At 42.1% G+C, this 26,802-nt stretch overlaps 1 protein-coding gene across 1 annotated transcript in view; it reads right to left on the reverse strand.

The window, feature by feature from the left end:
* The window catches only part of ANKFN1 (ankyrin repeat and fibronectin type III domain containing 1), a gene marked incomplete at its 3' end in the record, with an annotated part of 376,329 nt that extends 368,032 nt beyond the window's left edge, over window positions 1–8,297 (reverse strand). The window contains exon 1 of the mRNA XM_080922815.1: window positions 8,163–8,297. The remainder of the gene's footprint in view (window positions 1–8,162) is intronic.
* Window positions 8,298–26,802: the final 18,505 nt, after the last annotated feature.

Genomic DNA, 26,802 nt, shown 5'->3' on the forward strand with positions numbered 1-26,802 from the left:
CAGTGGTCCCTGTAAGTCATCCCTTACACTCATAGATTTAGTGCTATTTTCCCACTTCCCCCAAGAAGGGTTTTTTCTTTCCAACCAGTCAGCAATGAATACAAAGTCAGTGAGAAGTGAGTCAGAGTGATAAGAATAACTGACTTTTCGGATGCTGAGCTAGCTACACACAAGAACATCCTTATCAGTTCCTCCGAGGCTCAGAGACAGAGAGAAGGTGAGAGCTGGAAAGTGGCGAGCGGTGTTACAGAACACTTCCATCTGGATTTCACATGACCCCTGCACTCAAATCAGCTGTGGTAACCTACAAGACTGGACCCTTCAACCTTCTAGCATGAACTGATGATAGGCACATGAGGTCGCCACCTCTCCCCAAGGAGGCAGGCAGAAAACGGTCATATTTATCAACGGTGTAGCTATTGGTACATTGCCCTTGCTCAGTTAAATATGGGGCCTTAAGCCACCTGGTTTGTGGTAATTTGTTATGGCAATCCTATGAAATTACCATGACCTCTAAACTCAAAGTGGAAAAAAAAAAAAAAACAAAACGGTTAGAGTAAGGAAATTCAAGCTATATACTTCAGAGATGCTTCCTCGCTCACTGTTTTGTGACTTCCTAGAGACACATGAACAGATAACCATTCACCCCAGATAGTTCGCCACTTATGGGAAAAGGAAATAATTTCACCCAAGTCTAGCTTGGTCAGCCTCCTCTGAGTTTATTGGAGTTATTTACAAGAGCTTATAGCCATATGGGCAACCCAATATCTCCAAAATGCTCACCCTACCACAGCATGGGCAATAACTCACAGCAGTGATAGTTCTAGAGTGTCTTGCACAACTGGCAGGCAATTCTACTAAAGAGTATCCCACACACACACACCGAGCAATTGTTTACTGCTTATATAACATTGGGGAGAACCTTAACTTTCTGAGCCTGGTAACTTTCTCTAATTTCCTGAATCTAGTTAGACTCACCTTCTTCAGTTCCTAAGAACTAGATACACAGCACTCGCTGGTTTGGTGAGGTGGCCAGTACTGTTGGCACATGCAGACTTTGTCCACAGGACAACCACGGCAATATCAAAGTCGGTCTTAAACTGCCCCTCCTCCCCACTTTTTATCTTTGGCTTTCTATTATGTTCATGCATTTTTTCGTCCCCAATCATTAGTCTCTAGTCATTTTAGATTCAAAGCATCAAATCTTCTAGCCTGTCTCTCTGAACTACATATCTTGATATAAAATTGCAATTAAAGAGGTCACAAGAAAAGGCGCATGACATTATATTCATATAAAACTGCCGCTGCCTGGCTGGTACGCAAACAACCCTTAGAACACACTTATTTTTATGGTTGGTCTAACTTATTGCTGATTCCTGTCACTTATATTTAAGATTCTCAATTGTGATTTAATGAGTACAGCCTCACCAGATACTGAGAATCATTACTTGAATCTTTTTTTTTTTTTTTTTTTTTTTGGCCTATTTTATCTGAGTCAGAGATGGAGATAAATTCTCTATGATCAACACATGAAGACATTGCTATTTTAGAATCACAATAGGCTACCAAGGTTCCAAAGGAGCTTTTGAAAGAAGCATGTGATTAAGGAAGATACTTCTTCACTCCATATTTATCAAGTATTTCTGCACCAGGTATTTTGATAAATGTTAGAAATAGATATGAATGAGAAGGGTGTATGACTTTCAGAGAGCCTACTATCTTGACTGTATTATTAAACAGTAGGAATCCATATGATAAGGCAGTAAAAGTTATAGTATAATAGTTCTGTTGTAGAAATGAGACATTTCCGAAGATAGGGTCCAGTCTGGTGCCAATTGGTCTCCATCCTTCCAACTTTTCTTTCTTTAATGTCTCACAGGTAGGACCTCTAAGAATGACCTCAATGTTTAATCACACCTTAGGGTCTCCAAATTGCTTAAGTTAAGGTAAATTAAGTTAAGTTAAGTTAAAGGCTAAGGCATGAGAAGTGGAGGGGAATCACTTCTTTTTCATACTTCCTAGAATAGGCCACCATGCCTCTTATGGGGCTAGACATGTTCAGTGGTTACTGGGTTCCAGGGATGCTTACTAGAAAGGAATCTTTCCATGGTATCTTAAAGGATGGATAAGGTTGCAGCAGGCATGTAAAGGTGGGATAAAATCTCCACAGTTGACATAAGATCAAGGTCAAGGCTGGAAGTCAAGAGAGCACAGCACTCATTTGGAGACCAATAAGGCACCTTGGTCTCCATAGGGGGAACTTTACAAGGGATGATGGAGAAAAATATCAGAAAGCTGAAAGAACATAGATGCTAGAAATAGGCTTTGAGGTTTTAGCCTGTCTGTAAGTGTTGAGAAATTTCAAAGATACTGATTTAAATACCTATATTCCAAAAGATCTTCCAGAAAAAATTGATTTCAGAAATGGAAAGCTAGTGTAGATCCCTAATCTGAATTTTTCTTTATTGGATTTACATTTTTCCTTGCTCGGTGGGGTAACAAAATTCACTCACAATCCACAAGCTGAGTACAGCTGTTGACTTTTTTTTTTTTAATTGAAAATTAAATCACTTCAAAAGCCCTTTCTTCTTGGTTTCAATTTATTGGGCCCTCTCCTGATATATTATGAAAAAAGGAAATACTTCTCTTGAGAAATGTCATAGTTTCATTTAATTACAAAAAATATGTTGCTAAGCATGACAGTCTCTCATGGGTCTTTATAAAAGGGAGAGCTTGGTCAGAGTTAAGATTATCGGCTCAGGTCTTAGGGAAGGGAAACAAGAGACTCAAAGTAGCATGAGGGTTGTCAAGTCTGGCATCTGACGATGGAAGAATGAGGTGAGGGAATTGAAGAAAAGTTCAGAACAGTGGTTCTCAGCCTTCCAAATGCTTCAAGCCTTTAATACAGTTCTTCAGATTTTTTTTTGAGCCCCAACCATACCATTATCTCACTCCTTCCCCAAAGTTGCAAGTTTGTTACTGTTAATAACTTTAATGTAAGTATATGATATTCAGGATACCTGATATGTGACCCCCCCAAAGGGGTCGAGAGACTCATGGGTTGAGAATCACTGGTTTAAAACAACACTGTGTAGTAGACATATATTGTCAACCTTTAATGTGAGGTGCTTATGGAAGTTTACATACTGTAGGAGCTATGTTCCAGAAAGGTAAAAAATAGGAGGTAGAAAAAGATCATGTGCTCATGGGTGGAAAAGTGAGTAAACACATATTATACACACATCCAGTGGAGCTATTTTCTACCTCAGAAACTAGGAACATTCAGAAACACACAGCATCAAGGATGACCTATGACAACCTTGTGCTAAGCAAAAATGGCAAAGTGACAGAAACACAAATTTGGAGCAACCCCACTCATTTGAGTTCCCCAGAAGAGTTAAAAGTTTAGAAACAAAAAAGTGAGGCCAGTAACAGATGCCCAAGGGGAGGGGGTGCGGAGAATTTCCATGTGGGCAGAATGGTGAGTTTCCAAGAGAAAGAGTTCAGAAGATTTTCACAAGGCAACTGTGCTTAATACCACCCAAACAGTTTAGGCGATGCATCTACTGCTCTGTGTACTTTATCATGGTTTTCTGGAGCATAAAACTAAGCAGTAACACTGATTTTAATGGTATATTTTATTTATGCAACCAGAAATCTACTGAGATATTTGATTTTCTTCTTTTTCCCCACATTAAGCTGTTAAATTTTATATGTGTGAAAATAGCTGTATATTTTCACACTTAATGGAATGCCTCAATTTGGGCTGGCTGTGTTCCAAGTGCTCAATAATAACATATGGCTGGCAGCTATCCTATAGGGAAGGGCGGGTCCAGTACAATGGACAGGGGCACAGGGACAGGTACATCCCTTAGGCTTTTCTTTTCCTTGTCAGTTTATGCACCACTGGCCCAATGCTGGCATTTTACCCCCCTTCCTTGAGGAACTTGCTTTTGAGGCAAAGGCAAGAATAGTCTCAGGTTGATGTATAAGATACCCCAGAACTCTTTGGGGATCAGAGAAAGCCATTGAGCTGAGCTGCTTGGTCCTTTGCTATAATTTTCCTGGTCTTTCTTGCAACTCCAATCTCCTGGTGCATCAGCAAAGTGATGCCAGAGGTTATTAACACCACAGTCAGCTCTGTGCTCTGGGGCCAGCTGAAGGACAACACAGAGCTTTCCTTACTCTGCAACTAAAGACAGGGAGAGTGGCTCTCTCCTAAGGCCATGGCAGCGATTAAATCAGAACTACATAAAGCTTGGCTTATTATGATTATAGGTAGTGTAGGTAGCTGGCAACAGCCACCCACAGCAGGATCCTTACCACTGTTGCTGCTGTGTTTTGGAGCTACCTCGGCGATCTTTTAGAGTTCCATCCTTCTTTCAGCCTCTGTGTCTTTGGTGAAGTGATTCAGAACGCAGACTCAGTAGCAAGGTCAAATTGTGGTCCTATGACTTCCAAGTATCCTTGATCTAAGACTCTTTGTCTGGGTCTCTCCCTTCTTCGTCCCTTGGTCCTAAAACATAAGGCCTCATGTATACTCCAATGTGACCTACTCATCCTATAATCTTTAAAGCTCTGGGAGGGGACTGACAGGAAGGCAAATCACATGTGAGGAGGAATCAAATAATGTAGACCAACCACTTAAGTATGGCTCAGTGAACAGCAGACCCAGAACAGGTAGGCTTTCTGAAAGGCTACCAGAGTGACAGCAGATAAAACAGGAACTACACTTGCCCTACTGGCTATAATACTGTAGGAGAGTTAGACTTAATAAACCCAGCAAGATAATAGTGATTGAAGGTTACTACCACATGGAAAGTTTTCAGTACATTCTTGTTTGAATACTTAGGCTATAGCTTGAGAGTCCCCTCTTCTCCTTAGAGGACACAAGTTTGCTCTATTAGATGCATCACCAGCATGCTATTTCTTCATAGCCTACTAGTCTGTGGAAGTAACAGCTACTCTAACACTCAGATCTGCCTTATGACCTCCAGTGACCCCTAGTTTGGTAAAGCAACACTAAATTCTTGCAGACTGAAAAAAAGTCAATAAGCCCTGAAACTAAAATAAAAGAAAGAATCTCATTGATCTGCTTCGCTATGAAAGAAAAAATCTTCCTCCCAGGACTCTGCTATTTCTCCCTACATAGGTCAGGATGGCTAAAAGCATGCTGAGCAGCAAGGGAGGTCCCCACTGGCTGGCCTTAGCCTTTGTGCAAATAATCATTGAGTGAACAAAGAGATTGGCACCAAAGCAATTTATGGTGAGCTACATGGGCCAGGAAAACACAGAATCATCTCTTAAGTTATCAGATATAAGCAATAAAATAAAATAAAATAAAATGTCATTGATTGCATTGTCTTTATTGAAGTAGAAACTGAAGTATCCCACAGTTCTTACTTGGTAGAACTGAGTGACCACTGTCCCCCACTCCCTATCCCATTATCAAAGCCTACAACTTTGGGTGACATCTACCCAGAAACAGAAACCACAGAATGTGCTCTCTTCTTTTCCTCCCTCCCTCTCTCCCCCTCTCCCTCTTTCCCTCCCTCCCTCCCTCCCTCTCTCCCTCCCTCCCTCCCTACCTCCTTTCTTTCTTTCTACCTCTAATAAACTTGACCAGCTCTCACCCTCCCAAGAATTCTATCTAGTCCCATTTTGTCATGACATTAGCCTCAAATTCAAAAAGTGAGTTACTTTTATGTTGCCTTTATTACGGTTGAAAGAAAGGCAGAGCCCAAAGATGATGCTAGGCTGGCTGCCTCCCTGAGAGGCCAGCCTATGTACCTTCCTTCCTTTGCTTTCGCTTTTCTACTGGGAAGTAGAAGCTGTTGAGCATGCTTTCTCACAGGAAGGAATTCTGAGAAGCCACAGGCTTCTTCTATGCTGCAGCATGTCTGTTCCAGAGGTTAAGCACCATCTTTAAAAACACAGCCAGTTTCTTTTCAGGGATCCTCACTCGGGGGGAAAAATTAGAGTCTGTGTGTATCAGGCTCCTGACAAATTGATGTCCTTTAGATGATGGTTTTAGACAGTGGAAAAAAGAGTCCGAGGGCATGTCTATAAGTGTGGAAAGCCCGTTCTGCTGTATTTTCCTCAGGTTTTCTTTTGGGGAGGGAAGTAAAATGTTTCTGTCACAGAACTATTCATAAACACCACATAACAGTTACAGACAAGCTGGAAACAATTTAAATACCCAACAGTTGCTAAACAGCCTATATAGCATATTTACTTATGAGATTAACTCAGTGACTCCAGCTGTAATTAGCCATCCCTATGAGACTGGTACTGGAAGATAAGAATGGAGCACACAATAATGCTGGGTCAAAGGCAAACGGGAATCCACAGTTACCACTGCGCCAGAGATGCACCCGATGAGAATACAGAGAAATAACAAGTGCCAAGAGGCCGAGGTTTAGCAAAAGTCTAATGGAAATATTTTGTGATGTTTCTATGATGCCCCATTATCACTAATGACAAAAACAAGTACCAACAAAGCTCAGACATCAGACTATTGATCTTTCCCCATTCCTTCATCTTTCTCTGGGTTACTGATGTTAGATTTCAGGTTGTTTGCAGGCAAGAAACGATGATGCCAGTGATGATGGCTCTTGATATTCTGACAGCCACAAATATTGAGCCCTTTCCAATCCGATGGCTACTTAAGCTCTCCTACCCTTTAATGCCATCTCTGAAGAGCCTCACCGCAGCTACCCCTGATACGCCACAGTATGAGAATGTTCTATAGTGCTACCTTGAGGGGAAAGCATCCCCTGCAGAAAACAGATGGCTCTCCCCACCCCATTTTCTGCCCTGGTTCATATTTCATTGCACACCCCATAGCAACTTGGGACCAGGGGCCCTGACCCCCCTGTGTACTGGCACACAGTTGTGACCCCAAGCTGCTGGCTGGAATGTCTTCCTAGCCAAGCCTCAGTGTGAAGTGCTTGGGATTCTTGTCCCTTATTATGCACAGCTGCTGGAAGCCAATTCCTAGGACAGGCAAAGAGCCCCTTCCTTTCTCCCATCCTTCCCTCCCGTCCTTCTCATCCTTCTCCTGAGGGATGATGTGCTAGTTTGCTTTTTCTGCAGATTCCCTGGATCAGCAACATAAACTGAAAAAAGAATGACAGAGAGAAGTAGGCATGTGCATGTATGTGTGCATGTGTGTATGTGTATGTGCATGTGTAATGCATGATGTAGACGGTGTGTGTCTGTGGGTACATGCATATGCATGCATGATATATGCACATGCATGTGTGTGTGTGTGTGTGTGTTCCATGTCTTTAGACATTTAACCCCAAGCAAGTTTATGACCGGAAGCTCTCATACAGAGCACCTGTAGTCACCATTACCCACAGGTGCACAGGAGCTCTTCCTGCTGAGAAAATCTGCTGCCTGCTGCGTTAGTACTTGTAAGCAAACCGTCTTCTTCTGCATCCTTCCAACTTCAACATGCATGCAGTGTTAACAGGTGGAAAACTCCAGGGCTTAGTTTTAAAACAAAGCAATCAGAAAACTTTATAAAGTTTAAGATCATACTGATACCTAGACCCGAGTTTGCCCTGGCTGACAGACTGATGCCTTCCCAGCCTGGGTTGTGCTCAGTGAACTCCTTTAGAGATGACAAGTGCCCGGTTAAACTGCATTGCTGCTGCTTAAACCGAGGACTGGAGACAGAAAGTAGCCCCTAGCCTTTCTCAGTGGGAAGCATGTAATCCCCTCTCCAAGAGAAGCAACTGTGGGGCCAGTACACAGAGATCCCCGCCTGTGTCACAGAAACTTGGGAAAGAGCCCCCTTAGGGGGAATCTTTCTCCTCTGAAAGCTCTTGGGGGCTGAGGTGCCTTTCTGCCTTGCAGCCCATCACAGAATATAAGAAAACAAAGAGAAACCCTTCCCCACTTGCTGCTCTTTATATGTTTTATAATCTGCAGATGCAGAAAATGCGAGTGCGTGTGGGCACAGTCCGTTACCTCCTCTGGAAGAGGGGCTCAGATCCCAAATGCACTTGGTGATTGTGTAAAGAATCACTTTTTAGCCACAGGAAAAGCGGCAACCCAAACCACACACACACACACACACACACACACACACCTCCCAGCTAAGCCCCCTCCCAGCATCCTGTTCCTAGCTTGCAGAAAATCAGTGTGCTACTCACATGCAGCAGTCTCAGCCTTCCTTTACCTCGCCCCGGTCTGTGCACCAGCGGCTGCTGCTTCTCCTGCTGTAAACGAAACGAACCTTCACCAGCAGAGATGCTTTTCCTCTGGGCTGCTTTGTCTGAGATTCCCCAGATGAACACCGGCTCGTTTATGTCATTATCTGAGTTCGATTGCTCCCCTAACACAGGCAGGGCTTTGGGGCTGTCTTCCAGTGGCTGGGATTCTGGTGAGAGAAACAACAGACCTGAACCTGACAACCGATCACATCAAAGCACTCCAGGGGATGGCAACCCAACACTATGAAGTAACACATCAGCTTACAATGATACTCTACAAAGAGGTAGATCATCTGTCTTCTGTTGGCCCTAGGAGCCTAACCAAGTGAGAATAACATTATTTATGAACTTATAGCTTCCAGAATGGCTCCAGGTAAAGTCACATAGGCACCCCAAAATGTTAGTATTGCAGATTTCATTTGTTTCTCATGGTTGAAGTCAAAAAAGAAAAGAAAAGAAAAAGGTGGTTAGTTAGAAGTTAAAGCTAATGCTAGACCAGGATTCATAAGTCTATCTGAACTTGGGACATCAGATGTGTCCATTTCTAATAATAATAAATGGTTATTAGCTGTGTGGATTTGGACAGGATCTTTTTTATCTCTGAAACTTTGTTTCAACTGCACATTGATGATGACAGTACTTAGCCCCTAGGATAGCTGTAAGAAAAGGGGACATGAAAACCCCCCTTCATGTGTATTATCTATCAGACATCTCCTAAAATATGTAAACTGCACTCATACTGCCACAGTGTTTGATCATGCTGAAGAGTCTCCCTGTTTTGATGAAATCCTAATAAAATCTCATTATCAAACTTTGAGATCATTCCAATGTCGTTATTAATTGTTTCCTCGGAGAAAACAAATATGGATGCTCTTTAAATGTAGGGCAACCCTCATTTCCAAGTCTCAAGTAGGTAAGAATTCTGGGATATCTGTTCCTCAGGCATTGGAACCAGAGCCACGGGTGATTGTAATTACCCAGGGAGAAAAAGGTACTGATGTTTGAAGCTTTCCTCAGAGAAGCTCACGTGGTGGGTTGGGGCTTGGCATGATTCACTGATTTTGACAAGGGGAGTTTTGACAGAGAAACCTACATTCCTCTCCAAACATAAAAGAGAAATGTGTTCAAATGAGAGAAATGTTTACGTGTCAGGAGATATGATGCTTATGCTCTGAGGGAGTTGAGAATATTAACATTCATAGATGGACATAACTAACTTCTCTTCTGGAAGCATCAGAAGAAAGCTCAGCCCTAAAATAAACACTAGCTGCTCTTTTAGGGAATATCCACCATATTGATGTACTTTCCACGAAGCTAGTGTAAAGGTTGGTAAATGACTCAGCAAGGTCCACAAAATTTTATCCAGTACCATGAGGCATGTTGGATAAAAAACATGGGTCAGGGTCCAGATAGCATTCTCGGTAAAACAGGGTGGGAAACAGGTGCAGAAAATATAGAGCAGAGACAGTACACACAGGGTCTTTCTTGAGAGGCTGATGAAGAGATAGCCTCTCTATAAAGAAAGATCTTTGTAGGTGGTGTGGAGGAAAGATCTAATGGAAGGAGAAATAATCAGTCAGTATTCTTACTCCCACAAAGAACCTAGAAAGTCTCAAGAAGACCCCAAATCAAGAAAAGGACCATTTGCCAAATACTGAGCAAAGTGTCTGCTAATGGTCAGGTTCAATAAATGTTAGAAATTAATAATAGCATAGCCTTTACCTAGTTGCTCTTTAAAACTGCCATCTTTGTGGCATCTGTTAGAGAGAAAGCTCAGCATTAAGTACTTGCTGCACCATCATGAAGAACAGAGATCAAATCCCAGAACTCACAGCTTGTGTGGCAAGCTAGGTGCCACCCAAAAGCCAGTAACCTCCAGGTTAGAGGGATTTGATGCTCTCCTCTGGCCACCTTGTGTGCACCCACATATACCTCTGCATGGACGTGCAAGCATGTGAGCACACACACATGCACACACACACACACACACACACACACAGAGAGAGAGAGACAGAGAGAGAGAGAGAGAGAGAGAGAGAGAGAGAGAGAGAGAGAGAGAGAAGGAGGGAGAGGGAGAGAGACACACACACACAAAGAAAATACATTTTATAAAATACCTGTTTCTACAATATTTCCCTCTCCTCAATGGTATTTTCCTCCATAATATAAATGACCAAATAACATACAATATGCTTTTCAGTTTTTGTGTCTACTTCCAAAGACTCCCTTTATACAAAAGTGAGCTCAACAGGAGTAGCTTTGTATTTATTTATTTACTTACTGTTGGTGCTGGGAGTTGAACGTAGAGCCTCACACATACTATTCACACACCCTACCACTTGGTTATACTTTCCACCAAAAGTAGCTTTATTTTTTTCCCTCTGTTTCTTACAACTGCTTACTGAGTACCTAGAAGTGAGTCTGCTCTAAGTACATATTCATTGGATGTTTTGTGAACATATGAATGTGACTAGATTAACTAACTCTCATGCCTATAGTTATAGCATTAGTACTGGTGCAAACCTCCAGCCCCTTTTCCTTCTAAGGTACCAACCTTAAGTGAGGTATGAACCATATGAATTTACTTCTGCCTGCCAACGTGACATCTTTATTTCCTAGTGCATGTTGGGATGTCTGTTACAATTCAGTGACTTTAGGCTATATTGCTGTCATTGCTCACGGACTTTTCTATCAACAAAATACTTTGTAAGTTGTGGGTGTGTTTCATGAAAGAGAACAGCCACTTTATTCCTTTGAATAGATTTATTGGAAATCAATGTTGTGGCTGAAATGAGAGTTTGGCTTATGACAGCTGTCCTTGACTGTTCGTGCAGATAGAAGAAGTTGCCTCTAAAGCTTTTCAAATGTTCTTTGTGTACAAAATTATCTGAGAAAAAGTAAGCAATACTCTGGTATAATTGAATTTTTGGAACATGTCTAAGGAATGGTGGTTGAACACAAGTGACCAGAGACTCTGTAAGTTGTTTCAAGCAATATGTGGGAAAAATAAATTTTGTTTTTTTTTTTTTTCATTTTTGACATTTCACTTAGTATTTGGAGGATCTCTTAAGTTCTATTGAGAAGAACATGCTGTCCTCTCTGGGTGGGTATACTAGAAGCCTCCATGGGGAAAGAGCTGGTGAGGTGCCAAAGACAGACATGCTAGGCTCCATCCCAGCTCTGTCCCCAAACATCTAAGAGACCTTGAAGAGAAGTCTCCACTTCACTGACAGTTTTCTAAAGAAAGAGGATGGACGTAGTGTGCTTGTTCATCTCTTCAAGGTTTACATTTATTCTGTTCTTCCGGATGAGGGTAAATGGTCTACACAGTGGTGTAGACAAACTAGCTAACTTTAAAGGGGTTGACGTCAATAACAAGTATATGCAACTCACCTGGTCAAAAGCTTAATTAATTAATTAGTCCTCTATTGTCGTTCTGGTTAAATGTACAGTCAGTAGAAAACTCTTATTTTTATATTAAAGGAACATGTGTCCCAGTACGGGACACAACCAAGCACACAGGCAACAACGATGTCATTTTGTTAGGACAGCAGCAGTAGCCCTTGATTCAAGTGAAGATTTAGGAGCATGTGATCTTTAGCCTGACTCTTGAAAAGTAAGAAAACCTTGTTTCAGGAGGGAAGATACCTGACGTAAGAGAGCATTACCTGTCATGGCAAGAAAGCTGCTAGGATGGAGTCATGCCAATCCAATCAAGACCAAGAAACACAACTATGACCTTCTATTTTGTGTCCCCTAGTATCTGTAAACTAAAAGGTTATTATTCTTGTTCATCCTAAGGAAAGGAGGTTTGAGTCTCAAAACCTATTCGTTGTGTACAAAAGGTAGTGACGGGCTGTAAGGAGAGGACTGGAAATGACGTTTACACGTCTTTGCTGACAGTGACCTTCCATCTTGCCATTTAGTTTCTCCTAGTGCAGCTGTTAATGTTAGGCTAAGTGAATGATGTATGTGTATCATGGCTATATAGGATGTGGTAGCATCTACCACACAGATATGAAAGGGGACTGAACCAATCTGGTGTGAAGAATTCTTTTATTTTGGGGAGTAGGATCCAAGGTTGATACAGAGACTTCGTTGCCTTCAAGTCCTGCCTCAGAATTCGCTGTCCTCGTCTGTGAGCTCAATGAGATCATCCATGCATTTTATTTCTTAAAAAACGTTATGTTTATGTGCGATTTGTCTATGGTTATCACTTGAGAGTGTGTGTACTGCCCTTGGAGGCTAGAAGAGGGCACCAGGTCCCTAGAACAGGCTGTTGGCAGCTGCTTTGTGGGGGCTGGAAATCCAACCCCAGTGCTTTGGGAAAGCAGCCAGTAGCCAGTACTCAAAACCACTGGGCCACTTTTCCAGCACAATGTAAATTTCTTAGCCCAGTGCTTAATACAAATAAAGGACTTAATACATTTTAGTTGATTACTTTTAGTGTTGATACTTTTTTCAGAAATGGGCACCTGGAATAATTAAACAATTTAATATTGAATCATTTGACTTAATATCTTCTCACATTAAGCTATGAAAATTGGAAATAAAGCATTACAACTTAACCATAATGCCAAATCATTGCTTAAAACATTGTTAAAGGAAATCTGTCAGATTCTAGCATGTCAAGCTATATCTTTAATTGTAAAAGACCAACAGTCAAGAATGACATATGTGAATATCCAGGGCAACTGTGAGCTAAGAATAGGGTTGGGACTGCCAAAGACACAGTACAGGCCGTTCCCTTCCCTCATTTTTCTTCTCTTCCTCATCTGTCCTCATCATCCTCTTCCTCTTCCTTCTACTCCCCCTCTTTTTCTTTCACTATTTGACTTATGGACCCTTTTTTTTATTTAACCTTCTTTTTATGCATTTATCTGAGGCTTCCCATATTCAATGACGAGAAATACAGTATGCTCTTGAAGAATTAACTCTTTAAGAAATTCATGCAGTATATTTTGACCATAGTAATTTAATTTCTTCTAACTCCAAGTGTCATTTCCCCTTCCCACCCGCCCAAATTTATGCCCTCTTTCCCCCCAAATAAGTCCAATTCCTGATGCCCCTAAATCTTGGACATGGTATGAATTTTTGTGTGCTCCATTTATCTTCACAGTTTATTTTATTTATGCATTTACTTTATTTATACATTATACTTTGCAGACAGCAGAGTGTATAGGTTCAAAGGACTATTTATCTCTGCATTATGCAGAGCAATCAAATATCTATTATTCTAGGTCAACATTATGTAATTTGGGTACAATGGAACAGGATGACAGACACATCTTAAGGAATTGGAATCCCATCGAGATAAGGTTCACAAAAGCAGTTTAAGAACCACTCAGCTTATCGAGTTTTCAGGACCTATATTGGGAGTTTTCGACTAAGCTAATCTTACTGAGGGCTTTCTATGATATATCAGGAGCTTGGAGTGGGTAAGGGATTTTGCTGGCTTCTGCCCTGAGTGCATTCTTCATAAGAAATAAAGAACAGCATAAAGTTGCACTTACCAAGTTCCCTTCAGGCCATTGTCCTTCTATTGTTTCTAGGCAAAATAACCTTTCACTCAATTCCAATTAGAATTCTGTAAAACATATATGTCAGTCTTTCAGTGTGCATGTGTGTGTGTGTGTGTGTGTGTGTGTGTGTGTGCATGCAGATGCACATGTATGCCTATGCACTTTTGTGCATGTGTTCCTGTTTGTAGAAGCCATAGGACAGCCTCGTGTATTCTGAAAGCCTAGGTAGTTACCACTGCACTTGACTTTGGCATATTGATCAATTTTTTCTCCTACATGAATGACATGAATGTTTATATCAGTAGGTCAACACCAAATGGTGATAGCAAAGACAAGTGAGTATCAAAAGGAGAAACCCATGATTTCTTACTGTTCACTCACTGGTATGGTGGGAAGAAAACTAGCAGACAAGTCCAGAGGCTCTATGTGCAGTCCTTTAATGGGACCAACTTATCAGTTAAGCTAAGCTGGCTGTCCACTAAACCCTTAAGCATCTGCCCATTTGCTTCCCTAGTTGGTATTACAAGTATACGCCACTACACTCATACTTTAAATGTTGACTTAAAGATAGAACTTGGTCCTGTGTTTATATGAAAAGCATTATAAAATGGCTGACACACTTCCCTAGCCCCCAGTCTGCTAGTTTTCATTAAAGTTAGCCCACTACATCAGATCTGGTGGCTTTGTGTAGCCAGTGAGGCATGCGTGGAAGTATTTTCAGCTCTATGATTGGAGAGAGGTCTTTTTTCCCCTTCTGTTTCTTCAGGAAAAGAGAATGTTATATATGAACCAGAAGCCACTCTCTGGTGAGTGTGGGGAGGAGGGGCACTGGCTCTCAGATTTCATGGCTGCTCTGTGGTTCCTCTGGTTTCACGAAGATGTCATGTTCTTGGTAACAGCATCCTCCACTTTTCAAATGCACATCCATGAACAAGCAGGGAACCTCTGTCTCTACCCGAGACCTCAGAAGACAAGGGGTTGCAGCTGGGAGAGACAGAGCAAAGCCGTATGTCATAGCAATTACTCTGAGTTTTCAAGAATGGTGACAAGAGAAACTATTATCACATTGGTGGGAAGGAGATTTATGGTTTGTTAACTCAAAAGCATGACAGGTTTCTCTTATGATTAAAAAAATCACTTTTCCAGTGGGGAGACAAAACCAGGCCCTCTGCTTGGAAAATGGAATTCACCCTTGTACAGTTCTTAGCCCCAGCCTACAAATGTCTTCTTTACTATATAGGACACATAATGTTGAATTCACAAAGACTAACATACTCCTAGTCCGCTAAAATTCTGCCTGCCTGCGTCATTACACTACCTGTTTTTCAAAATACATCATTGTAATTGAATCTTGCACAACATCTACTTTGAAAGAACCATAGGGCATTACAAGCCGACATATTCACTTAATAACCCTCAGTAGGAGACATTTCTTTGAGATAAATTTGACTTTTCTCCAGGGAGCAAAGAGCATGTAAAGGTGGGACATGCGCAGTGGGATGTCCCACTGAATGTAAGGCTGAGACTTAAAGGCACATGATAGGATGTAACACTAGCTCCCTTTTCCTTGCTTAGTACCAGAGAGAAGTTGTAAGTCATTATTTTTACATGCAACCCTGGAAGTGTTCATTCTCAATTTCTTTGAGTGTCAGTTTCTCAGAGCAAGGCTGAGACTCAGTCTCTAACTGCTACACCCTATCTCATTCTCTCTCTACTCCAGTTCTCATTGAAACAAGAGGAGCAATGTGGGCCTACACCACACACACACACACACACACACACACACACACACACCACATACCACACTCCACACACTCCACATATCACACACACCACACCACACTACATACACACACACACTCCACACACCCCACATACTCCACATACCCCCCACAACACACACACACACACACACATGCCACACACATGCCACACACATGCCACACACACACACACACACACACACACACACTGGACTTTGGAATTTACCATTGGGTATAAATGCCCTTCTAATATGGGCTTCCATTACACCAAGCAGCAGACAGAATGAAGCAAGACATCAAAGATGTGGTAGAAAGCACTTTCTGGTCCGACTAGCATTGTTTAGCCTCTGGTCAGATTCTACACACTACTCAGGTGTAATAATAATGTTGTGTTCATTGCTGGGGTTTTTGTTTTGTTTGTTTTGGTAACTTGAGAGACTATAGAGCCACCTGAAAAGAGAAAACCTCAACTGAGAAAATGTCTCCATCATTTATATGGGAGGTCCAAGCCCATTGTGGACATTCCCAGCCCTAAGCGAGTCCTGGGAGGTGTAAGAAATGTAGCTGACTGTAAACCTGGAGAGTAAATCAGGAAGCTGTGCTCCTCCATGATGTCTGCGTAAGTTCCTGCTCCCAGGTTCCTGCCTTGAGTTTCTGTCCTGACTTCCTTCAGTGGCGAATTGTTACTTGGAAGTGTAAGGTAAAATGAACCCTTTCTTCCCTAAGCAGCTTTTCCTCATGCTATTTGTCACAGTAGCAGAAAAGCAAACTAGTGCAAAAGTCAGTAACAGGATTGTTTGAGCCTTGTGAGAGTTTAAGAACAAGATTTCTCTTAGCTCCATACCGCATCTCCCAGTGGCCGGTGTGAAAACAGCTCACTAACATTCTTGGGCAGCAGTCACTTCTCAATTCAAAGTGAAGCTTCTTACTGCCAAGTCAAGTGCATAAGCTGCCTTTAGAATCTTATTTGAACACAAATTGTGGTTTTCATACAGTCTGATAAGAAAGGAGCTTGTGGGCCTTCCAAGGTCACAAGTAGTAATTGTAAACAAAAGCTGTATTTGGAAAGACCTTTTCAGAGATACCCATATAATGGTTGGCACATAAGATGTTCTCAGTAAATGTCTGCTAGATAAATAGATGGAGCTAGAAAAAATCATTCCTAGTGAGGTAAGCTAGACACAAAAACGGCCAAATATTGTATGTTCTTTTTTTATATTTGGATGTTAGCTTTTAAGATATATAGATACACTCTATATAATATAATACATATACTATATATGTTCTATTATATACATTACATGTTATAATATGAATCATAACAATAGTAGGTATCTAGTAACATATTGGGTTGGGGAAGCAAATATCCCAGGAAGGAAAAATAGAACATATTGATAATGAGAGTCAAAGGAGGAACTAGAATAGAATTAAGTAGGAAGGGGGTGGAAGAGAAGGGTAGGAGAGGGAATATGGAGAGGGACAGCTAACACTAAAGACTGCTTGAAAGAGCATATGGAAACCTAGTACTATAAATCTTCCTAATATATATACACATATGAGAGGAATTGAAATGGAGTTACCCAGTAGTACGGGAGAGAATTCCCGACTAGTCACCTTAGGGACACCTATTAAAACCTGCAGTGCATGAACGGCTTACATCTTATTTAATTGTTGGTCAAAAAATCTCTCACAGAATTCTCCCCAACGCCACCGTCAGAACATAGGCAATGGCTGAGGCTATTGGTTTCTTTGCACAACCTGATGGTAACCTGATTGATTAAAAAAAAAAAAAAAAAAAACACTGGAGTCATCAAACATGGAGAAGCCGAGCTGATGCCTAGCCAGAAGCTTCACCAGTACTGAATAAAGTTTATAATACATGAACACTACCAAAAGAGAAAGGTGATCATCAAGATTATCTGGTTGTAAACCCTGTAACCTACAACAGCAACCAGCTACAAGATATACTATTGTAAGTGTGGAACTGAGGTGTTGGTAGTAACCCACCAGTTCTGACTGAATTTAAGCCCCACTCTTTGAGATGGAACTCATACCTGGCATTACTGAAATGACCAAGAACCTAAGACTAGATTGACCATGGGCCTATGGGAAAGGGTAGTACTATTGTTTTTCTAACAATAAAAAGACCTCCAGTGACATACTGCTACACCTGTAGGACAGTGTGCCTCACTCAGTCCATGCCAGAGAAGCTGCTTCTTGTGGTAGACAGGAATTAACGCAGAGACCCACCCCTGAACAATGTGCAGAGAGTGAGAGACTTTGGAGCACTCAGTCATCAGTGGGCCATCTTTATCACACCCTTCCTTTCAAGGCTCAAGGAACTGTGAGGAAGAGGAGGGGGAAGATGATAAGAGCCAGAACTGATAAATGATTCCAAGGGAACAGTGTCTTCCACACCCAGCAGACCAATGCTCAGATCCACACACAAACACTGTGGCAGTCGCCACAATTCATACACAGGTTAAATCCGATGAAGTCCCACCACCGAGGGAAAGTAGACATAGACTGCCACCCCAAAACAAGAAGCTACTTACAGTTGACACACACAGACAAAAGGAAGATCAGCTTTCTCCAACAGTGTGTTACTGTGTATATCAACCACAACTCACGGCAGGCCAGAGTAGAGGCCCAAACAAAACAAACTCAATAGTGGTTTCATGGACTTTTTGTTTAATTTTGCTTTGTATAGGCTTTTTTCCCCTTACTGGCCTTTTTGTCTGCGTTTGTTTTTATTTTGTCACTTGTTTTTATTGTTTTTTTGTTTTGTTTTGCTTTTTGTTCTGTTTTGTTTTTGAAAGGGAGTTAAATAGCATATAAACCTGGCTTAGGGAAGTGAGGAACATTTGGGGAAAGGGAAAACATGACTTAAATATGTTGTATGAAAATTTTAAATTAAAAAAATAAATTGCAATTAAAAAAATGTCCGCTAGCTGGGTTTGGATCTCCGCACTTGGAAGGCTGGGGCAGACGATTGCTGCGAGTTCAAGGCTAACATGGACTACATGTGAGTTCTGTCCTAAACTACCGGGTGGAATCCTGTTTCAAAATTAAAAGATAGAATTAAAGTCTGCTAGAGAATAAGTGACTATATGAATAATTTAATCGAGCTAGTCCAGCACATTAACATACCTTGAAAGACTGAGCTGCTTTTGTTCAGAAAGGCGGGGTTTATTCAGAATGTCCCAATCACAGGAGTCTTCCAGCCAGCACAACTAATAAACATCCAGAACACTGAAACTTCACATCTCAAGTCAGCCACAGTCTCATGCAATGCACCTCGAACCCTCTGGGGAGGTCAGACAGCCTTCCCAGTTCAAAGCAGGAACATCCTAATTTCAGGGGCCCAACTAAGGGGGCAAGCCAGGGGGAGGCAGGAAGCATCCACAGTAGTAAACAGGCTTCTCCATCAGACTTGCACTGAAAGCAGTAAGTCCCATAGGCAAGAACTTTACTCTAGTGACCCTTCAAGTCCCAAGGTCAAAGCCACTTGACATTGACAGAAGTCTTCTTCCCAGCGGAGGCTCTGAGGTCAAACAGTGCGAGTGCTGTTTACAAAGATCTGATTCTAGAGGCGAGGTCTTCAGGGTCAACGCACTCTTTTTACCTCTGTATTCCCCATCTTGTGCATCTATTGAAGATTTATCTTGTGCTGGTGACGAATCTTTTCCCCATTTTTCCTTTCTCAAGCCCCTATCTTTTTTTTTTCTCCACTCCTAAATCTATCCTTTCTTTTTGCACCATGTGGCTATTTCGAATGTGGTTAAAACTTAAAGTGTCTTCCAGACCCAACAGACCAGTGCTCCCATCAATGATCAAATACCGTGGCTGCCACCACAATTCATGCACAGGTTAAATCCGATGGGGTCCCACCACCGAGGGATATTGATCTTATCATTTCTTTTTTCAAATCAGAAATTTACGTTAGCAATGGTTGTAGTTTCCCTAAGACTAAAACACAAAATAGTATCACATGGAATAAGACCACGTGGCTTTTTAAAAACTAGTTTTAATGTTCTTCCCTCAGAAAATCCCATACATGAACATAGCAAAGATGATCTACTTTCTTTCTACTTGGCTCTCAAGCTCCCTCTGTATCACATCCCTTCCTAATGTCATGTCTCTTCCCTTCCAGTAACACACAAAGCTGAGTTAGTGCTGCCTACGTGTGCATGGGTGTGAGCTCAGTTGCCATGTCCTCAGTAAGGAATGCTTGTCCTCTCTCGGTGCCTGTCTACTGCAATGGCAACTCAACATGAGGTGGGGTCTGGAGATCATTCACCCCATCTATTCCAGAATTTATCTGGATTCATGTCATATAGGATTGGTGTAGCAGCCACACCTGCTCTGGGTCCATGTGTGGGACAGCCTTGCCCACAAGACAGCATTTCCTAACGCCCCTCTCCAGCCTCTGTCTCTTACATTTTTTTTGCCCTCCTCCTCCAATGTTCTCTGAGTGTTGTTGTTGGATGGATTAATTCAATGTATGGGGTGAGCTTTAAGATCCTCTCTTATTAAACTGGCCAGCTTGTAGCGAGCCCATCACTAACACTCTTAGTGCTGACTGAATGAAAGGAATTCTTTACACACTGGCATTTAGCTTCCTTATGCTATAACTCTGTAAATTCTTTTCCCTCCCTTCCATATATCTTATCTGTATTGGATACCCCCTTGGTTGCATTTAAATGCAACAGATCTTTGCATATCATATGGCTGCCAAAAGAATCAGCAACTATGGGGCTGGAGAGATGGCTCAGAGGTTAAGAGCACTGACCGCTCTTCCAGGGGTCTTGAGTTCAGTTCCCAGAAAACCACATGGTGGCTCACAACCATCTGTAATGAGATCTGGTGCCATCTTCTGGTGTGTCTAAAGACAGCTACAGTGTGCTCATATACATAAAATAAATAATAGAGTTGTCATGGTTCCTATAACATTATCTAGCCACACTAGTAATCAGTGGTGGTCTAGAGAGGAACTGTTTTCATGAGCTCTGGGCACAATGAGTAAAGATGCAGTGTCAAGGTTCCACATGGTGGTAATTAGGGGCCAGCGACTTCACACAGTGTCTATTGAAGAAGGAACCCTTTGCCCATTTGATCCTTTGATCCAGGAAAGACAACTGGATGTGCAGCCTCTGTGGTCAAGATTGGGCTTGAAGGACACAGGAAAGAGGGGTGGTAATCCGAGAGGGTGTCATGGATTCTTGAGAACAACCCATTATGATTGGCTTACAATGCTTCCACACATGGACATCCTGTGACCTCCTGTGCCCAGCCCTCCCACTGAAGAGAGAGCTACCCCTGTGTAAGTCACATGAGTGTAAAAGACACCACACTGAAGCTGTTAGGGAAGCTCTCCTCAGCAAACAACAATCAAAGGAGCAGTTCTAGACAAACAGCTAGAAACTAGTGACAACCAAAGCATCACTACTAAACCAAACAGAGATTCCTGGCCTTACCTTACTGAGATTCTCCAGGTATATCCAGGGGTCTGCATCCTTTCCAGATAAGTAAGGGGATTTTTTTAGGGACCCAAATATTGACAAACTAATCTGCATCTCTGTTGTTGGTAGATGATATAAAGTTACCCTAAGCTTCTAATGACTTTAAACTCAGCTCCCAGAGGCTAGGTCACAATGAGCAAAAATAGCATCCCAATCTTGCAGTAGCTTTCACACCACAAGGATCAGATTGGCTCTTGAGCAGCTCCAACCTTACAGGATCCATCACATGTGTGCTGAAGCCTAGAGTGAGGGTTCTTCTCCTATCACTTCCCATCTTATTGTCTGGTACAAGTTCCTTTGTCAACCATGGAGCTCATTTCTCTGGCTAGGCTGGATGGCCAGTGAGCTTCAGTGATCTACCTATCCATCTTCCCAGCTCTGGGACTACAAGAATACACCACTGGATTCTATTAGTGTGGGCACCGACAATGGAATTCAATTTTCCATGCTCGTGTGGCAAACTCGTGTGTGCCCACCGAACCATCTGCTTGATAGATGCTCTCACAGATAACTAAGACAGGAGTCAGGAATCTTTTATAAAGGGCCAATGGCAAATACTTCCAATTCTGAGCCATCTGGTCTCAACATGCCCATTCTATCATTTTTATCTCAAAAGTGGCTGTAGACAATATGCAAATGAATGGACATAGTCTACTGCAACACATCCTGACTTTCAGTAACAAACAATGGGATGGGTTGGAGTACTACCCTTGCCCTGGACTCAGGATAGATGTCTTTATCTTTGTACTACTGAGAAAGACGTGCCAGGCTATGAATAACTCAAAGCAAAGGGAAATGTTTCAACTCAACCTTCCGCCTGCTCTATACAGGGCTCAAAACCTGTTAACACTGTTCCTGTGGCTGCTGATTTAGCTTCTTAATTATGCTTTGCTCAGGATGATATTGATATGGGTTTACATTTTCTGAGCCGATCCCACTGGGGACTCGAGAGGAGGCTGTGGGTGAATGTGGAGAGCGAAGTGAGAAAATCTGGCCTTGTATTAAAATTAGCTACAAGTAATTGAGAGAAGACTGTCTATAACTGCTGGTGGGAACGAGAGCCGCCCCTGTGAGCAGTGCTATGCTTATTAAATTTGAAAATGGCATCTTTAGCCTTCATTTACCTGGCTCCCAAAGCTCTAGGCGCAAGTTGCCAAGAGTCACCTGGGGGGGGGGGGGGCTCCACTTCAGTAGAGAGAGACATTTCCTCCTTTCCTTGTTCATTCTAGAACAACCGAAAGAGCAATGATAGGGGTCGCTGAGCATCTGTGCATTGCCTGCTACTTGGGCCGCGTCTGCTAAGCTGCTTCCCAACTCTTGTGTGAGCACATATCCTTCATAAATGTTTGTGTATTTAGTATTTTAGTTAAGATCCTCCATGATCCCACTAATGAGGTATCATTATCAGCCCCTTTCTTGGTGTCCACGGTTATAAGACTTCCCTACTCACAGACCCATTTCAAACAGGCTTTCTGACATAGCAGTGCTCAACCCAGGCAAGATGGCGAGCTGCCTCTCCATTGTTTTATAAACAGCTCCCCAGAAGGGAGGTAGGAGAATCCTCATTTTGCAAGCAAGACCAGAGACACTTCCCCATGGCTTCATGCCTAGGCTGGGCCACCTCACTTTCAGGACAGTCTGCATTCAATGTCCCTGTGTTTTATTCTCTGCCTGTTGTTGCCAAGTGGCTAAAGCCACATCCTTTGGCCACCTTAACTTTCAGGTTCACTGTTGCCTAGTTGATGACAGTGGCTAATTTGCTTCTCATGACAGGATGAGGTTAGGTAATAATAATTATGAAATGATCTCCCGCCCTGCACATACAGAAGACTGAAGCTAGGGTCTCACCACCACTGGGATAGAAGCTACAGCCTCAGCATCACTGACATCTGTCGCTAGACTTTCTTACTTTCCTCACAGTTTTGCTTTCTATACATAATCTCATTACATTTTTAAGCCAACTCAAACACATCTTCAACTAGTCTAGGGTAGTCTTCCATTTGTGATCCATCTGTATCAGTCTCCCAAGGCTGGGGTAAGGCCATATGAAAACCCAGATGAAATGGTTGAATTTCAATATGATAATGCACCTAATAATTGTAGCCTATTGATTAGAGATTTTTAGGGTGTTATAAATTTTGAACCCAGTATTCTGGTTGTGAAACTATCACATGATGGCTGAGTGAACACAGGCAAATTCTCAAACTTCCTTAGGCTTTGGCGTTTTTATCTGCAGGGCACTATAATAGCCACTTAAGGTGGTGTTTTGAGTATAAAAATAGATATTTTTAGAACTTGCCACCCAGATATTGAGTGGTGTCATTTATTTTTAATTTCAAATTAGCTAGAGAGATACAAGAATATTGGAATATTAATTGAGAGATTAAGAAGTCTGGGTGTGCTAATATCCAACATAACAAAGAACTGAAGAAGTTGGACTCCAGAGAATCAAATAACGCTATTAAAATGGGGGTACAGAGCTAAACAAAGAATTTTCAATTGAGAAATATTGAATGGCTGAGAAGCACCTAAAGAAATGTTTAACATCTTTAGTCATCAGTGAAAAGCAAGTCAAAATGACTCTGAGATTCTACCTCACACCAATCAGAATGGCTAAGATCAAAAACTCAGGTAACAACACATGCTTGGGAGGATGTGGAGAAAGAACAACACTCCTCTATTGTTGGTGGAATTGCAAGCTGGTATAACCACTCTAGAAATCAGTCTGCTGGTTCCTCAGAAAAATGACCTATACCATTCCTAGGCATATACCCAGAAGATGCTCCAACATATAACAAGGACACATGCTACACTATGTTCATAGAAGCCTTATTTAGCCAGAAGCTGGAAAGAACCCAGATGTCCTTCAACAGAGAAATGGATATAGAATATGTGGTACATTTACACAATGGAGTACTATCAGCTACTAAAAACAATGACTTCATGAAATTCTTAGGCAAATAGATGGGTCTAGAAAATATCATCCTGAGTGAGGTAACCCAGACACAAAGAACACACATGGTATTCACTCACTGATAAGTGGATATCAGCCCAAAAGTTTGGAACACCCAAGATATAATTCACAGACCATATGAAGTTAAAGAAGAAGGAAAGCCAAAATGTGGATGCTTCAGTCCTTCTTAGAAGGGTAAAAAAATATTCACATGAGGAAATACAGGGACAAAGAATGGAGCAAAGACTGAAGGAAAGGCTATCCAAGACTGCCCCACTTGGGGATCCATCCCATATATAGCCACCAAATCCAGTCACTATTGCTGATGCCAAGAAGTGATTACTGGCAGGAGCCTGATATGGATGTCTCCTCAGAGGTTCTGCCACAGCCTTACTGATACAGATGAGGTTGCTTGCAGCTAACCATTGGACTGAGTATCCCAGTGGAAGAGTTAGAAAACAGACTGAAGGAGCTGAAGGGGTTTGCAACCTCACAGGAAGAACAACAATACCAACCAACCAGACCCCCCTAGAGTTCCCAGGAATTAAACCACCAATGAAAGAGCATACATGGGAGACCCATAGCTTCAGCTGCATATGCAGCAGAGGATGGCATTGTCTGGCATCAATAAAAGGAGAAACCCTTGGTCCTGTGAAGGCTTGTTTCCCCAGTGTAGGAGAATACCTGGGTATTGAGGTGGGAGTAGGTGGGTGGGAGGGGGAGCATCCTCATAGAAGCAGGGGAGAGGGAAATGGAGGAGGGGGTCTGGGAAAGGGGATACCATTTGAAATGTAAATATATAAGCTATCCAAATTTTTAAAAAGGCAACAAGAAAGAAAGAACAAAAATGTTTAAAAGTAAAGAGTCTGGGTATAAGCCTAACTTATTGATAGTTTCTCAAAACTTGGGAATAGTTTTACCTCAAGACCCAGCTATAACATTTCTGGGATTATACTCAAAAGATGCCCCAATATACCACAGGAACACTTGCTCAACTATATTCATAGCAACTTTATAATAGCCGCAAACTAGAAACAGCTAAGATATACCTCAACTGAAGAGTAGATAAATAAAAGGTGATTACATCTATACAGCAGAATACTATTCAGCTATGAGAAACAAAGAAATCATGAATTTTGTAGGCAAATGGATGGAAGTTAAGAATATCATCCTGAGTGAGGTAACCCAGACCCAAAAGGACATGCATTGTATGTACTCACTTATAAGTAGATGTCAGCCATGACACAGGACACGCAAGTTTTAAGAAGCTAAACAAGAAAGAAGGCCCAAGCAAGGGAATTTGAATCTCATTCAGAAGGAAGAATAAAATTGTCATAGGTGGTAGATGGAGGGAACTGGGTGGGAGATGGAAATGGGTGTGTCAGGATCAGGCATGGAGAGACAGGAGAGATAGCTAGATTGCCATGAAAATGAATGGAAATCTGCAGCAGGCAGGAGTAGGGAGTGGGAGGCAACTCAAGGATGGGTCAGAGACCTGGGATAGGGGATGCAACCAAGAATCCATGGGGGTGACCTCAGCTAAGTTTCACAGCAATGGGAATATGGAACCTGAAGAGGCCACCTCATGTATCCAGGCAGGAACCTCAGTAGAGTGATAGGGACACCAACATACCCACAAAAATTTTGATCCAAAATATATCTTATCTATAAGAAATGCAGGAATGGAGGGTGGGGGGGATGGAGCAGAGACGGAAGGAATGACCAAGCTCACTAGCCTCCTGGTTAAATATGTCCTGCTATCAGACTCACTCAACTAGAACTCTCTGAAACTCTAGACCAACAAAAAATTCATCCCATGGACAAGCACCAATCTCTGACACTATTAATGATACTTGGTTATGTTTGCAGACAGGAGCCTATCATAGCTTTCCTCTGAGAGGCCCCACTCAGCAGCTGACTCAGGTGGGTACAGAGACGCACAGACAAACACTGGATTGAGTTTGGGAAAAGTACTGAGAGCCCTGAAGAGGATAAGGACTCCACAGGAAGACTAACAGAATCAACTAACTTGGACCCTTTGGAGTTCTCAGAGACTGAACCACCAAGCAAAGAGCATACACAGCCCTCCCACACATGAAGAAAATGAGCGGTCCAGTCTTCATGTAGGTCCCGAACAACTGGAGCAAGAGTTATCCCTAAAGCTGTTGCCTGTCTCTGGAAGATATTCTTCTAGTTAGGCTGCCTTGTCTGGTCTCAGTGGTAGAGGATGTGCCTAGCTCTGCACAGACTTGATGTGCCAGGGTAGGGAGATATCCAGCGGGACTTCCACCCTCTCAGAGGAAAGGGGGATGGGGAATGAGGAGAGGGTTTGTGTGATGGGAGACCAGGAGTAAGAACAGCAATTGGGATATAAAATGAATGAATGAATGGATGGATGGATGGATAAATAAATAAATAAAGTTAAAAAATTAAAGAACTCTCAGTGAGAACTGCCATAGAACAACTCAAAAATGAAACAAAACAAACAAACAAACAACAAAACAAACAAACAAACAAAAAAACCCAAAAGGCTAATGAACACTTGATGGAGCTCAGGGTGCTTACTGGCCTCCTGGTTTAGTGTGTCCTGCTATCGGACTCACTGAGGGTTGCAATGAAATGACTACGTTTGCAGATTCTCTGGCCATTGCGTTTTACTGGATGATCTGCTTGCATCCACTTAGAGAAGTATTTCGACATAAAGACTATGTATGTAACCGCTCTGGCACACGTGGGGGATGGGAGATGCCCCAGTTTCGTTTTCTGGTTTTCCAGAGAAAATGAAGAGGATGGAGAGCCAAGTCCGTTGCTAACTCAGAC

The sequence above is a fragment of the Micromys minutus genome, assembly GCF_963924665.1.
Source record: "Micromys minutus genome assembly, chromosome: 10".
NCBI lineage: Eukaryota > Metazoa > Chordata > Mammalia > Rodentia > Muridae > Micromys > Micromys minutus.